The sequence below is a fragment of the Hyla sarda genome, chromosome 7 (genome assembly GCF_029499605.1).
Source record: "Hyla sarda isolate aHylSar1 chromosome 7, aHylSar1.hap1, whole genome shotgun sequence".
NCBI lineage: Eukaryota > Metazoa > Chordata > Amphibia > Anura > Hylidae > Hyla > Hyla sarda.
This window is the reverse complement of record NC_079195.1, coordinates 183983044-184000068: the sequence shown is the minus strand read 5'-3', so window position 1 is coordinate 184000068 and position 17025 is coordinate 183983044. Positions and strand designations below refer to the sequence as shown.

At 43.2% G+C, this 17025-nt stretch overlaps 1 protein-coding gene across 1 annotated transcript in view; it reads right to left on the bottom strand.

Moving 5' to 3' along the window:
- The window catches only part of LOC130282864 (membrane-spanning 4-domains subfamily A member 4A-like), a 60727-nt gene extending 45304 nt beyond the window's left edge, over window positions 1-15423 (bottom strand). Inside the window, exon 1 of the mRNA XM_056531743.1 lies at window positions 15180-15423. The gene's annotated coding sequence lies outside the window, so the exon portion shown is untranslated. The remainder of the gene's footprint in view (window positions 1-15179) is intronic.
- Between the last annotated feature and the right edge of the window lie 1602 nt (window positions 15424-17025).

Below are 17025 nucleotides of genomic sequence, written 5' to 3'. Positions count from 1 at the left end.
GTTGCCGTTGTGAGATTTGTGGTGCTTTTTGCCTGGACGGAATTGTAGGATTGGTGGTTCTGGTAGCTAGGGTCCTCCCAAGGCACTATAAATGATTCTGCAGGTTCTTATAGTTCTCCCGTGAGTGACACTAGGAGGAACAGGAGTAAACTGAAGTAGGCCTCTGCCTGGGCTGCAGCAGTACAACTCCAAGGGAACTCCTAAAGGTGGGCCGGCGCTGCCGTAGGCTATCATTTCCCAACCGGTCCGTTGCCACAGGACCCATTGGCTTTTAGCACTTCTCCCCACGACGAGTCAGAGTCCTCTTCTGTGGCCACACCCTGGGACAAACAAAGACAACACAGGGACACCACAGAAATTTTAACTACCAAGGTCCACCTTGAATTTCGGGGCTCTCATGTGCTTCAGGAGACAGAATGCACACAATGAAACATGAAGTTTTACTAACTGTCTGGCTTTAAGCATTACTACGACAGTGGTATTAGGCAAACAGGATTAAATAATAAGACAATTTTAGTTTGACGAGGCAAAATTCTTGGCAATAATTTAAAGAAAGCACAACAAAAGGAAGACATTATAAGAACAGTTTAAGACTTTCTAGGTTACGCAATTTTTTTCAATAGACAATCCTAACTTGAAAAATAATTTGTCATGCATAGCATTTGTGTTTACCAACCAGGAAGGTATAAGAATATGTTGTAAAGTTCACAACATAAGTCAGGCACATGTAAGCATTTTGGTTACTTCTTGGCCCAAGGCCAGGCACAGTTTTTAAACGTTATAGGAACTTGAAACTTAAACATGTTACAGTCCTGGGGCATTGATGCTGAATGTCCTACTCAGGCTGGTAATAAACAAAAGCAGGAACTGAAGAGATAGGCTTTGTCAAAAAGGGTAGTAAACAAAAGGCAAATGAGAGGTGAGCGTTATTGTTTCTCACCTTCCTTTGCCAAAAACAGCTTTCTTCTTTAGTACGGTGGAGGTTGGGGTTCCTACTCCGGTGGGCAACCTTCCTTTTCTTTCCTCATCAGGTGGCGTGGTGGACGAGGAGCTTCTGACAGAGTCACGATGCTCTGGATCCATGAGACCCGTGACAATTGTGAGCCAGAAATGTGGGGGCCCACGGTGACCACCATCTGGATTGATGCGGCTCCCGCTGCTGGAGCTGCAGATGAAACAGTTGGTGCCTGCTCTTCTGGCCAAACCTTCAGGCAAGGGGGCCGTGGTGCAGTAGCCAGAGACCGTAACATCTCTTGTCGCATTGCAGAAACTGGAGGGGCTGTTGCCGACTTTTCTTTTGCAGGTAAGGGAGCCAAGGCTTTACTCATGTAGCGGAGAAACTGCAGCTCGGCCCCGAAGACCCACTTTGGAAGTGGAGGTGACTTGGGCCTTCCAGGGGTTTCGAGCTCTGGTCCTTGTTCAGTTTCAGGTATCGTGGTGGACACCGGTTCGGGTCTAAAACAGGGTGAGGGCGAGGTGAACCCCATCCCGGAAGGGGTACTGATCTCAGAGCCGACCCTACTTACTGTGGGCTTGCTTGATGTAGTTGCTCACGTGCGCACTCCATCTTGCTACTCCTTCTTTCCTCACAAGATGAATATGAAGGGTGGAGTCATGCTGTAGGCTTTATAGCAGGCTCTCCCAAAATGCCGGCCAGCCGGAAGTACGTCAACCATACAGCCTCTTCAACTGTCCCCTGTACAACAAGGGGGCAGTCCTTTGAGTTCCACTTAGGCTTTGGTATAGCAACTTGGTTCCTACGCCCTGGGGCGGGGCGTTTCGTCTGGTGGGAATTCTTTGCATGCTTTGTGCTTGCTGAGTTAACCTCTGATGGGGCGGAATGGAATCTGTGGCGCTGCTTGCACATTCTTGAAACGTTGAAATACACAATCTTTGGCAATCTTCACATGATTTATGGCCGTGAATAAGGTGCTCGCCCTCTATATCGTAGGCGTCGGTCAACATGAAGTAAAGTCTGGTAAAACTGGGTGTTAGTAGGAGGTACCTTGATCCCCTCGTGACGCCAGGGCACCGTTTATCTGAACCACGGTCTAAAGTTCGGAAGCAGTCTTCCTGAGCCAGACACAATAAGTCAATAAACACAGCGGTGTAACGTTACGGTCAACTGCTTTTAATGAGCTTGTGAAGTTGGTAAAACACAAACAGCAGGCCTTAGTGTGAGAGTGCAGCCTACCCCTTGTGAGCCTTGTTGTTGTTCTGAGACTTGTGGTGCTTTTCACCATATGGAATTGTAGGATTAGGGGTTCTGGTAGCTAGGGTCCTTTCAAGGCACTATAGACAATTCTGCTGGGACATGTAGTTCTCCCGCAAGAGACACTTGTAGGATGACCAGGAGTAAACTGAAGTAGGCTTCTGTTTAGGACACACGACTAAGCACACCTGAGCTAGGCTGTTGCTCAGTAGTCTGGATGGTACTTTACTGAACAATATCCAGCACTTGACTTAACTGACTAACTCCTCCCCTGTCCACCTCACTATACAGAGGGAGCTTTTGGGGTCACATGGGGGTTTTGCTGCTTACAATTTTAAAGGCATGGTAGTACATTAAACTTACATACATAGAATAATAACCAAATTAATTTAAGAAAAATACATTATTCTATATTATACTATACACATAATTTATAATACTAAGGAACTCCAGTGTGCCCAACTCTCTGTGCTGCCAGGCTGCCCAAGTCATTCCTCAACCATGGGACAGCCACTTGTGCTGGGACACCACATATACAAATGTAGTATTAGATATTTGTTTGTACCATCAATAGTAGTTTGATTCGGCACATGATGATCTATTCCCATGCATATTGCTCCCCTGATATTTATTATACACTCTAGCATAGCACTTGTTTTGCAGTTGTTCTGCCATTATTATATTTTCATCATTTTGATCATGTATACTTACTAACAGTAGTGCCTGTATCTGTGATGTAGTTCCCGGCATTTTTTACTGTCTGCCCAGTCATGTTTTTGTATATTGGGTATATTTATTTTGCAATAAAGATTTACATGTTTTTCAGAGAAATACTTTTTTCGCAGTGTGCTTTATGCTTTCTTTGGAGTTTAAAATTTATATTGCACATAGATATAGAATTATTACATAGGCTGGTTATTGTAGGAGAATAATTATAAGACATGGACAGTATACATTCTTTAGGAAAAACTATACTAACTTTGACCATGAGATGGTGGTGTTTACTAAACTACCGTATATACTCGAGTATAAGCCGAGTTTTTCAGCACGATTTTTCGTGCTGAAAACACCCCCCTCGGCTTATACTCGAGTGAACTCTCCACCCGCAGTGGTCTTCAACCTGCGGACCTCCAGAGGTTTCAAAACTACAACTCCCAGCAAGCCCGGGCAGCCATCGGCTGTCCGGGCTTGCTGGGAGTTGTAGTTTTGAAACCTCCGGAGGTCCGCAGGTTGAAGACCACTGCGGCCTTCGACATCATCCAGCCCCCTCTCACCCCCCTTTAGTTCTGTACAGTACTCACCTCCGCTCGACGCTGGTCCGGTGCTGCAGGACTGTCCGGAGAGGAGGTGGTCCGGTGGGATAGTGGTTCCGGGCTGCTATCTTCACCGGGGAGGCCTCTTCTAAGCGCTTCGGGCCCGGCCCCAGAATAGTCACGTTGCCTTGACAACGACGCAGAGGTACGTTCATTGCCAACGTACTTCTGCGTCATTGTCAAGGCAACGCCTCTATTCCGGGCCGGAAGCGCGGAGAAGAGCTACCCCCGGTGAAGATGGCAGCCCGGAACCACTATCCCACCGGACCACCTCCTCTCCGGACAGCCCTGCACCGGACCAGCGCCGAGCGGAGGTGAGTACTGTACAGAACTAAAGGGGGTGAGAGGGGGCTGGATGATGTCGAAGGCCGCAGTGGTCTTCAACCTGCGGACCTCCGGAGGTTTCAAAACTACAACTCCCAGCAAGCCCGGACAGCCGATGGCTGCCCGGGCTTGCTGGGAGTTGTAGTTTTGAAACCTCTGGAGGTCCGCAGGTTGAAGACCACTGAGGGCGGATGATGAGAAGAGGATGATGAAGGGGGGGTGTGGGATGATGACAAGAGGATGATGAAGGGGGTGTGTGGGATGATGAAGGGGGTGGGGATGATGACAAGGGGATGATGAAGGGGGGTGTGTGGGATGATTACAAGGGGATGATGAAGGGGGGTGGGGATGATGACAAGGGGATGATGAAGGGGGGTGGGGATGATGACAAGGGGATGATGAAGGGGGGTGGGGATGATGACAAGGGGATGATGAAGGGGGGATGTGTGGGATGATGACAAGGGGATGATGACAGGTGATGATGATGAGGGTCTGGATGATGACAGGCGGTGATGATGATGAGGATGTTAATGACGGGTCTGGATGATGACAGGGGGGGATGATGTATTTCCCACCCTAGGCTTATACTCGAGTCAATAACTTTTCCTGGGATTTTGGGTTGAAATTAGGGGTCTCGGCTTATACTCGGGTCGGCTTATACTCGAGTATATACGGTATGTACTGGGTGTAAATGAAGGCAAACAATCCCAGTCAGGATTTAACAACGTGCAACAATGTAATAAAACATGGAAATAAATCAAACAATTATAAAAGTACATAGTTGGCATCTTAATTCCAAGCATATACTCTGCATCAGACTCACCTGATCATTCCTGTAAATATCAAGAAGAGATCAAGGGAACTACAGAAACGTTGCCAGGGTTGGTGTCACCCGGTGCGGTAGAAAATGGTTTCACCCGATATTCCCCCCCCCCCCCAAAGTAATTTTTTACCCTGTTATGACAGACACCAGTGGTGTAGTGCATTTTCCAGTATAATAATCAAATATACCAATTGCCAAGTAAGGGAAAAGTGCTTAAGAAATTTCTACCATTTAAAATTACAGCCCAGTATGACGTAAGCAATGGTAAGGGGATGCTGGCAGTTGTAATGGGTAAAACAACAAGTGACTGAAGCTCTGATGGGACACAGTGAGGAGAATACACAATGATATCAGTGACTACAGGTGACGTCTTCTCTATAGTCTTTCCTTGACTTGTTCCAGCTAAATCTTCTCATTGCAGAACTTGATGCCCAAACAGCATTGTCTCCTCCTATTTGTCAGTGGATTCTGATACTCTATATGAAAACAATAATTAATTTAACCCCTTAAGGACCCAGCCATTTTACACCTTAGGACCCGGCCATTTTTTGAACATCTGACCATTGTCACTTTAAACATTAATAACTCTGGAATGCTTTTTGTTATCATTCTGATTCTGAGATTATTTTTTCGTGACATATTCTACTTTAACATAGTGGTAACATTTTGTGGTAACTTGCATCCTTTCTTGGTGAAAAATCCCAAAATTTTATGAAAAATTTGAAAATTTAGCATTTTTCTAACTTTGAAGCTCTCTGCTTATAAGGAAAATGGATATTCCGAATATTTTTTTTATTTTATTCACATATACATATATGTCCACTTTATGTTTGAATCATAAAATTGACGTGTTTTTACTTTTGGAAGACACCAGAGGGCTTCAAAGTTCAGCAGGAATTTTCCAATTTTTCACAAAATTTTCAAACTCACTATTTTTCAGGGACCAGTTCAGGTTTGAAGTGGATTTGAAGGGTCTTCATATTAGAAATACCCCATAAAAGACCCCATTATAAAAACTGCACCCCCCAAATTATTCAAAATGACATTCAGTCAGCATTTTAACCCTTTAGGTGTTTCACAAGAATAGCAGCAAAGTGAAGGAGAAAATTCACAATCTTCATTTTTTACACTCACATTTTCTTGTAGACCCAATTTTTTGAATTTTTACAAGGGTAAAAGGAGAAAATGTATACTTGTATTTGTAGCCCAAGTTCTCTTGAGTAAGCACATACCTCATATGTCTATGTAAAGTGTTCGGCGGGCGCAGTAGAGGGCTCAGAAGCGAAAGAGCGACAAGGGGATTTTGGAGAGTACGTTTTTCAGAAATGGTTTTTGGGGGGCATGTTGCATTTAGGAAGCCCCTATGGTGCCAGAACAGCAAAAAAAAAAAAAAAAAAACACTTTGCATACCATTTTGGAAACTAGACCCCTTGAGGAACATAACAAGGAATTAAGTGAGCCTTAATACCCCACAGGTGTTTCACAACTTTTGCATATGTAAAAAAATAAATACATTTTTCATTAAAATGTGTGTTTCCCCCCAAATTTCACATTTTTGCAAGGGTTAATAGCAGAAAATACCCCCTAATATTTGTAACCCCATCTCTTCTGAGTATGGAGGTACCCCATAAGTTGACCTGAAGTGCACTACGGGCGAACTACAATGCTCAGAAGAGAAGGAGTCATATTTGGCCTTTTGAGAGCAAATTTTGCTCGGGGGCATGTCGCAGTTAGGATCCCCTATGGTGCCAGGACAGCAAAAAAAAAAACACATGGCATACCATTTTGGAAACTAGACCCCTTGAGGAACGTAACAAGGAATAAAGTGAGCCTTAATACCCCACAGGGGTTTCACGACATTTGCATACGTAAAAAAAAAAAAATCACTAAAATGTGTGTTTCCCCCCAAAATTTCACATTTATGCAAGGGTTAATAGCAGAAAATACCCCCACAATTTGTATCCCCATCTCTTCTGCATATGGAGGTACCCCATAAGTTGACCTGAAGTGCACTTCGGGCGAACTACAATGCTCAGAAGAGAAGGAGTCATATTTGGCTTTTTGAGAGCAAATTTTGCTCGGGGGGCATGTCGCATTTAGGAAGCCCCTATGGTTCCAGGACAGCAAAATAACCTCCACATGGCATACCATTTTGGAAACTAGACCCCTTGAGGAACGTAACAAGGGGTAAAGTGAGCATTTACCCCCACTGGTGTCTGTCAGATCTTTGGAACAGTGGGCTGTACAATATTTTTAATTTGCACAGCCCACTGTTCCAAAGATCCGTCAGACACCAGTGGGGTGTAAATTCTCACTGCACCCCTCATTACATTTCGTGAGGGGTGTAGTTTCCAAAATGGGGTCACATGTGGGGTTGTTTTTTTTTTGCGTTTGTCAAAACCGCTGTAACAATCAGCCACCCCTGTGCAAATCACCTCAAATGTACATGGTGCACTCTCCCTTCTGGGCCTTGTTGTGCGCCCCCAGAGCACTTTGTGCCCACATATGGGGTATCTCCGTAGTTGGGAGAAACTGCATTACAAATTTTGGGGGGCTTTCTTCCCTTTTACCTCTTGTCAAAATGAAAAGTATAGGGCAACACCAGCATGTTAGTGTAAAAAAAATTTTTTTACACTAACATGCTCGTGTAGACCCCAACTTCCCCTTTTCATAAGGGATGAAAGGAGAAAAAGGCCCCCAAAATGTGTTAGCCAATTTCTCCCGAGTACGGAGATACCCCATATGTGGCCCTAAACTGTTGCTTTGAAATACGACAGGGCTCCAAAGTGAGAGCGCCATGTGCATTTGAGGCCTGAATTAGGGATTTGCATAGGGGTATTCTACGCCAGCGATTCCCAAACAGGGTGCCTCCAGCTGTTGCAAAACTCCCAGCATGCTTGGACAGTCAACGGCTGTCCGGCAATACTGGAAGTTGGTGTTTTGCAACAGCTGGAGGCTCCATTTTGGAAACAGTGGCGTACCAGACGTTTTTCATTTTTATTGGGGAGGGGGGCTGTGTATGTGTATGTGTAGTGTTTTTTACTTTTTATTTTATTTTGTGTTAGTGTAGTGTAGTGTTCTTAGGGTACAGTCACACGTGCAGGGGATTACAGCGAGTTTCCCGCTGCGAGTTTGAGCTGCCACGCAAAATTTGCTGCATCGCAAACTTTCAGCCTGATACTCACTGTAAGCCCACTGCCCATATGAATGTACCCTGTACATTCATAGGGGGGGGGGGGGGGGGAACCACGGTCTATCAGTGCATGCTGGTAGTTCTAGTTTTGCAACAGCTGGAGGCACACGGGCTGGGAAACACTGAGTTAGGAAACAGACAATGTTTCCCAACCAGTGTGCCTCCAGTTGTTGCAAAACCACAACTCCCAGCATGCCCAGGCAGCCGAAGGGCATACTGGGAGTAGTGGTTACACAACAGCTGGAGGAGAACAGTTTGGGGACCACTGTGTAGTGGTGTCCAAGCTGTAGCCCTCCAGATGTTGCAAAACTACAACTTCCAGTATGCCAAAACGGTCCAGGCATGCTGGGAGTTGTAGTACTGCAACATCTGAAGGGCCAGATGTTACAGAACTACAACTCCCAGCATGCCTGGACAGTAAGGGCATGCTGAGGATGGTTAGTTTTGCAACATCTGGAAGGGCACAGTGGTCTCCAAACTGTAGACCTCCAGATGTTTCAAAACTGCAACTCCCAGCATGCCCAGACGCCAAGGGCTGTCTGGGCATGCTGGGAGTTGTAGTATACAGGGTCCCATTACAGCAATGCATGTCGCTTTACGGCGACGTGCATTGCTGTAAAGGGCCCGACCGCGGCTGAAGAGGAACTCACCTGTCGCCGCTGCCGTCTTCATCGCCGGGATCCGGGTCTTCAGGGACAAGGTAAGTACCAGGGCCAGTCCCCAGCACTCCCCCGTCCCCCGCCGCGTCCTCCGGTCTTCCTCCCGTCCTCTCCGGACTTCCAGGGGCCGGGCAGGGCGGGAGGGAGGAAGTAACCCCCCCCCCCCCTGCGATTGGTCGGTTAACTAACCAACGGATCGCAGGGGATGGGAGGAGGTGGCAGGCTTGCCACCTCGCTCCTATACTCCAGCATGGTACTGGCTGTCTGTGACAGCCGGGATCATGCAAAATTACCGGGCGGTCGGGTCCCAGAGACCCGATCAGCCCGGTATCGCCGCAGATCGCAGGGGCAATTTCCCTAGCGATTTGCGGCAATGGCCCCCCTACATGGCCCCCCTCGGCGTTTGCCCTGGATGCCTGCTGAAGCATTTCAGCAGGCATCCGCTTCCGATCTCTGCCCGGGGCGCAGCGGAGACCGGAGAAACACCAGGACCTAGTACGTCCTGGGTCCTTAAAGCCCAGGGTGCCAGGACGTTCTAGTACGTCCTGGGTCCTTAAGGGGTTAATACAGCCATATACTGTGCCGCTAAATATAATACTGCTACAGACTGTACCCTCTGAATATAATACTACCACACTGTGCCGCCTGAATGTAATGCAGCCACATACTGTGCTCTCTAAATATATACCATACCCTGTACCCTCTCAATATAATACAACCACACAATGTACACTCTGAATATAATATTACCACACACTGTACCCTCAGAATATACTACCACATACTGTACCCTCTTAATATAATACTCCCACATACTGTACCCTCTGAATACTATACTACAAAACACTGTGTTCTCTGAATATACTACCAAACACTGTATCCTCTGAATATACTACCATACAAAACACACTGTACCCTATGAATATACTACCATACACTGTACCCTCAAAATACTCACACACTCAATATAATACTTCCACACACTGTACCCTCAAAACACAAAATACTGTGCTCTTTAAATATACTTCCAAACACTGTACCCTCTGAATATACTACCATACACTGAACCCTCTGAATATAATACTGCCACACACTGTACCCTCTGAATACAATACTACAAAACACTGTGCTTACTGAATATACTACCAAACACTGTACCTTCTGAATATACTACCATACACTGTACTCTCTGAATATAATTGTCACACACTGTACCCTCTGAATGCAATACTAAAAAACACTGTACCCCTGAATATAATACTGTCACACACTGTACCTTCTGAATATAATACTACCACACACTGTACCCTCTGAATATACTACCATACACTGTACCATCTAAATATAATACTCCCACACACTGTACCCTCTAAATATAATACTGCCACACACTGTACCCTCTGAATACAATACTACAAAACACTGTGTTCTCTGAATATACTACCAAACACTGTACCCTCTGAATATGCTACCATACACTGTACCCTCTGTATATATACTGCCACACACTGTAACCTCTGAATATAAAACTGCCATACACTGTACCCCTGAATATAATACTACCACACACTGTACCCTCTGAATGTAATACTACTACAAACTGTACTCTCTGAATATAATACCAAACACTGTACCTCTGAATATATTATCACACTGTACCCTCTGAATATAATACTACCACACACTGTACCCTCTGAATATACTACCTCATACTGCGCCCTCTGAATATAACCTTGCTGTACAGTGCACCTGCGTACAATACTGCAACATATTATGGTCCACAAAATCTGTACCACCCCAGAAATTCCTTATAATATACTGTACCATACGTCTGAAATGCAAAACACTCTGTGCCCCTGACATATGGTGATAATGCCCCCTGTCCTGTGCCCCTACATATATAAAATATAACAATGCTCCCTATCCTTTTCCCCTACATATAAAATAAAATGTCCCGTGCCCTCTCAAAATATAAAATAATAATGCCCCCTCACATGTATTAATACCCTTCTTATGTGCCCCAAAATAGTAATAATACCCCTGTCCAGTGCCCCCAAACATATCATAATTATGCCCTATTTTATGCCTCAAGTTGTAAAAATGCTCTGTTCTCATCCCACATTACCCTAATGCCCATTGTCCAGCACCCCACACATATAATGCCCCCTGTCCTGATCCCCTCTAGTTGTAAAATGCACCTTGTGCCACCTAAATGGTTATAGTGCCTCAAACAAAGTAAAAAAAAAAACATACTTACCTAATCCATGTTCCCAGGAGTAGCTCTCTCCCTCTTTTAATGCCTGTATCGCATAAACCACGGGTTATCGGGATCCCCAACAGGGCTGGCCTGTCTGGGGATTCCGCCCTAGCGGCTAACATGATGCAGGAATGAAGTGTCTGCACCAGGGGTGTGTCTAGGGACCACTGTGTTCCATCATGGTCAATAAGAAGTATAACATAAGTCAACATACTCTACTGTGATGACACTGTATTATCCCCTTTACTGTGACATCACTGTGTGTATTATCCCTGTAATGTGACATCCCCATTTTTATTATTACTGTACTGTGACATCACTATGTTTAGTATAACTGTACTGTGATGTCACTGTGTGCATTATCCCTGTACTGTACAGGGTTATTTTGCACAGTGACGTCACAATACAGGGATAATACATGTAGTGATCTTACAGTACAGGGATAATACACACAGTGATGTCACAGTACAGAGATAATACACACAGAGATGTCACAGTACAGAGATAATATACACAGTAATGTCACAGTACAGAGATAATATACATAGTGATGTCACAGTACAGGGGTAATACACACGGTGATGTCACAGTACAGGAATAATATACACAGAAATGTCACAGTGCAGTGATTATACAGACAGTGATGTCATAGTACAGGGATAATATACACAGTGATGTCACAGTACAGGGGCAATACTCACGGTGATGTCACAGTACATGGATAATACACACAATAATGTCACCGTACATGGATAATACACACAGTGCTGTCACAGTACAAGGATAATACACACAGTGATGTCACAGTATAGGGGTAATACACACGGTGATGTCACAGTACATGAATAATATACACAGTGATGTCACAGTACAGGGGAAATACACACGGTGATGTCACAGTACAGGAATAATACACACAGTGATGTCACAGTATAGGGATAATACTCACATTGATATCACAGTACAGTCATAATACACACAGTGATGTCACAGTACAGGTATTATACATACAATGATGTCACAGTACAGGAATAATACACACAGTGATGTCACAGCACCGGGATAATACACAGTAATGTCACAGTACAGTGATAATACACAGTGATGTCACAGTACAAGGGAAATACACACAGTGATGTCACAGTACAGGGATAATACACAAAGTGATGTCACAGTATAGAGATAATACACACAGTAATAATACACACAGTGATGTCACAGTACAGGAATAATACACACAGTGATGTCACAGCACAGAGATAACACAGTGATGTCACAGCACCGGGATAATACACAGTAATGTCACAGTACAGTGATAATACACAGTGATGTCACAGTACAGGGGAAATACACATGGTGATGTCACAGTATAGAGATAATACACACAGGGATAATACACACAGTGATGTCCCAGTACAGGGATAATACACACAGTGATGTCACAGTACAGGGATAATACACAAAGTGATGTCACAGTATAGAGATAATACACACAGGCATAATACACACAGTGATGTCACAGTACAGGGATAATATACACAGTGATGTTACAGTACAGAAATAATACACACAGTGATGTCACAGTACAGGGATTATAAAAACTGTGATGTCACAGTACAGGAATAATACACACAGTGATGTCACAGCACAGTGATAATACACAGTGATGTCATAGTACAGGGACATTACACAGTAATGTCACAGTACAGTGATAATACACAGTGATGTCACAGTACAGTGATAATACACAGTGATGTCACAGTACAGGGATGATACACACAGTGATGTCACAGTATAGGGATAATATACACAGTGATGTCACAGTACAGGGGAAATACACACGGTGATGTCACAGTACAGGGATAATACACACAGTAATGTCACAGTACAGGGATTATACACACAGTGATGTCACAGTACAGGGATTATACACACAGTGATGTCACAGTACAGGAATAATACACACAGTGATGTCACAGCACAGGGATAATACACAGTTATGTCACAGTACAGTGATAATACACAGTGATGTCACAGTACATGGATAATACACAGTAATGTCACAGTACAGGGATAATACACACAGTGATATCACAGTACAGGGAGAATACACAGTGATGTCACAGTACATGGATAATACACAGTGATGTCACAGTACAGGGATAATATACACAGTGATGTCACAGTACAAGGATAATATACACAGTGATGTCACAGTACAGTGATAATACACAGTGATGTCACAGTACTGGGACAATACACAGTGGTGTCACAGTACAGGGGTAATAAACAGTTATATCGAAGTACAGGGAAAATACAATGATGTCACAGTACAGGGATAATACAGTGATGTCACAGTAAAGGGATAAACAAGGAAGAAGACCAGACAGTAAAGGGATAAACAAGGAAGAAAACCAGACATAAATAATATATAAGGGGTGCTACTGACAGCAAAACCAAATTGATGCTGCACAAAGAAAAAAGAGATCACTGCATAAAGAGCACACCCAATGAAAAAATATTAAATATGCAAAAAATCTTTATTGTATACACAGACATACATATAGAATTAGATGAGACAACAAAGACATCTAAAAGCAATTATAAAGCTCACAAATGAGCAAACCACAACATGGGAAGTCGCCATGAACCCCCTGCCAAAACCTGTCCTGCAAAGGTGACAAGGATAAAGCTGCTACTCCAAGTTGCACATTATGGGCAATACAAATGAACAATTAAGCAATAATAAATACCCTTGTGCATGAAAAATTATAAACAGAAGAATAAGTAGTGATAATGGCAAATCACAGATGGAGGAGCAGCTAGATACAGGTGCAGGACAGGATAGCCAGGAATCCACGCATTCCGTCACTCCATAGTGGCTTCCTTAGGGGTGTTGTGGTAAATCTGTCCATGTCTCTCTTTATATATAGTATATATTTTTAAACACAGAAAGCGTGGATACCGCTCGCACCAGCGCCGATGATTTCTCCCACCTGTGCTGCGGACCAGCCGGTTCCGCCCACGGCAATCTCACGAACTCCTTGGCACTCAAGGTAGGAGATAAAGCAGGCTTGTCTTTATTTATAAAGCAGTTTACATACAGAAGAATGGACTGATGCGTTTCACCCGCTGCGGGGCTTAATCGTAGACTACGATTAAGCCCCGAAGCGGGTGATACACGTCAGACCATTCTTCTGTATGTGAACTGTTTTATAAATAAAGACAAGCCTGCTTTATCTCCTACCTTCAGTGCCGGACAAAGTTCTTTGGAGTATATATTTTTAGTCATAATACCTGACAGGTGGAGTGTGGAGCTGTTTGTCCCAAATGGTGGTGGGCACACGCCATGTCCCGGTGAATACTTATCCCCTCCATGAAACTTGTGGGCACTTCCGCCCATTGTTAATGAGCGTGCGTCAAGTGAGACTAGGTATACGGCGTTCAAGATATTAACACTCGCGAGATGAAGGAAAAACTACGTGCTGCGCATGTTCCAGCGGCACCAGTGATATGCGCTGGCTACGTAATATTCAGCATACTGTGTATCTAGTAATGCGAAATGACAGTGGCGTATTGGGCATTCGCTGGAAACGTACGGGCATAATGTATCAATGCACGTGACTCAATGGAGAGTCACGTGAGTTGATCAAGTGATCACATTAATCGATCGTAATATGCACTGCCTAAAACAATAACGGTACGCATCCCCAAAGACTGTTTAGTTATCGATAATTTTAAGGCAAAACAAAACGCTTCATATTATGCTTTATAGCTTTTTACCAAACTCAGCAGCATATAGGTAATGGATGTCTTAAAAAAATTATATATATATACATATATATATATATATATATATATATATAGTGTAAATAAACATATGGTTGCTAGGATGCAACCTAGTATAATGTCCATAGTATCGGCCAATCAGATGATAGTACAGGTGATATCAGTATCTGCCATTTAGACTACTTCCTTCTTCTTTGCTGCTCAGCAGACGGTGAAGTTATATTAATTTTCTCTCTCTCTTAATTTTTATATATTGCTATATCAAATTGTATTATTTCTTCATAATTGTTCATTTATATATTTAATAAAATTAATTATTCCTTTATTTAATATTCATAAAACTTTTCTATATTTATATTATCAATTCATTTGTTCATTATACTTTTCTTTCATATATTATTTCATATATTATTTCAAACTCTTATATTTAGTCTTCTTATTTACACCATAATTCCTTATGTTTTACTTTTAATTTCATATATTTCCTATCATTTTCCTTTTATAATACTCTCCATTATATTTCACTTTCTTTTTCTCATTATTACATATCCTCCTTTTTCCCTTATTTTCCCCCATTCATATCGATCCTTTTATTCATTATTTACTTACCTGTATCTTGCGCATCTTCTTTTCTTTTAAACTGCGTTATCACCGCCATATTCAGCAAGAGCCCTGTCCTCTTCTTCTCCACCCTTCAACAGTCACTGCACTCTCGCATCTCGAACGCTCATCGCTTCATCGAGAGATCACCTGACAGCGAGGTCATCTCCTGTCAGGCGTTTCCGGGCTTCTGACACTCGCCTCACAGCTGTCAGAACAGGAGGACACATCGCTCAGCGCCTGTCTAATATATCCTAATCATTTTGCTACTTTTGGTTTTTTGCTTTCAAATCCTCCCAAATCTTCATTTCTTAGCTTCCTCTGTCACCCGGTGGCTATTTTAAATCATTGCACCCAACATTTATTTTCAGTTTTTTCCCTTACCTAAATATAATATTCATATATTAATATATATTAATTCATAATTGCATTATTAATTAATTATTTCTATATATTTAATTAATTATTTACCTAATAATTTATTGATATTTCCTTAATTATATTTTATACAGTATATATACATATTTATTTATTTTCAGTACTACATATATTATAAAATGTCTCAGGACAATAGTCAGATTGCTGCAGATAAGGTCAATCCGGACACCATGCAATCTTTAGTGGACGCCTCTGTGTCTACATCCATACAAAATATAGTCTCAACATTGCAAGACTCTATTGAAAAGTCAGTATCTACTGCAATGGCTCTCTCTGGCAATACAACCACTGGGGTTCTACCTCCTATTACCTCATCGGACAAATATTGGTCCCCTGCTGAGTCGGTTTCACACTTGGCAAAAGATTTTAAGGGTCCCTGCAAAGCAAAATCAAAAAAGCGCCATACCCCATGTGATGACCCATACCCCTCTAAAAAATATAAAATACACCTCAGAGGTTCGCCAAGAGACCGTTACCACTCCTTCTTTGGGTTCTAAACAAGACCCATCTAACAGTGGTTCAAAGAAACCACACACTTCACCCTCCGCCCGTGAGGAAGTCCAACTTACCAGGGCTACTACATCCACTTTCAGAGCAAAGCTAGGCTCCTTCCGAGTTAACTCATCTGAGGAATCTGATGATTCTGACATCCATGATGTGGATGAAATTTTATATTTCTTGGGGGAAAGTGATTCGGATCATGAGCACCCTGCTATGCAGGAAGACACTCCAGTGAACCAATCTGGGGATTCATATTTTGACTCCTCTTTAATATGCCACCCACATTCAGGTGAATGGCTTCCCAATTCAAGAGTTGCAGAATTTTTGGCCCTCCGAGCTAATAAACCTCTTGATCGCCCTTCCCGTAGCACACTGAAGGCAGAATGCCCTCACCCCACACTACCTAACAATGCCTCTTCTACTCCAGAATTGGACCCATTCTTGGCAAAATTCCTGTTTAAGACAGGTAATAATCCGAAAAAAGGAGTAGACCGTAGTTTTAAGTCCTGCCAGGACAAATTGATGGACCTACTTGGCCCTCTTTCAAAGATTATGGATATGGCTGATGAGGCATCCACCTCAAATACTACGGTCGACACAGAAACCCTCAAAGGATGGGTTCAATGAGCCATATGTATATTTGGTAACGCCAATTCTGCTCTCTCTACTGAGAGAAAACGGTCAATACTTATGAAAATTGACCCACAACTGACCAACCTGGTTACTGTCGAACCTGTAAATCCCAGAGCATGCTTTTTGGTGAGGATTTCATCAGGGAGCTGAATAAATATGTTGGCCTTTTTTCTTCACTCAATAAGGCTCAAGTGTCCATGAAAAAAGTATTTTCCCAGAGAATTTTTGGGTGGGCCGGAAAAGGTCGGAGACGCTTTTCTGGCCGCTCATCCCTGAACAAATA